The sequence below is a fragment of the Lupinus angustifolius genome, chromosome LG01 (genome assembly GCF_001865875.1).
Source record: "Lupinus angustifolius cultivar Tanjil chromosome LG01, LupAngTanjil_v1.0, whole genome shotgun sequence".
Lineage (NCBI taxonomy): Eukaryota > Viridiplantae > Streptophyta > Magnoliopsida > Fabales > Fabaceae > Lupinus > Lupinus angustifolius.
This window is the reverse complement of record NC_032009.1, coordinates 29,303,316-29,303,694: the sequence shown is the minus strand read 5'-3', so window position 1 is coordinate 29,303,694 and position 379 is coordinate 29,303,316.

The following is a 379-nucleotide window of genomic DNA, read 5'->3' as shown; positions in this document are numbered from 1 at the left end:
GCCGAGATGGGGCAAAGAAGGAATGACTTATTCACATGATTATTAAGAAAGTAAGTTGTAACTGGAATATTCTTGAAACCATTATACCGGCGTCGGAATTTATTTCAACAAAGCCGAGATGGCGAACAAAGAATAAAACCGAGTTATCTTACTTACAAAAGGAACATAACAAAAATGAGAGTATTAATCTTTCAACAAATTGACACTGCTGTGAGGACGATTTGTCGAGAGAAGAAAACTCCCAACTAAAATAAACACCAGAAATACCCCTTCAACAGCAATTTCCAAGGAGGCAAGTGTTTACCATTAAATATGTCAACCACTAACGATGAATCACTATCTAACCACACTGAATTCTAACCCTTAGAATATGCAAAAT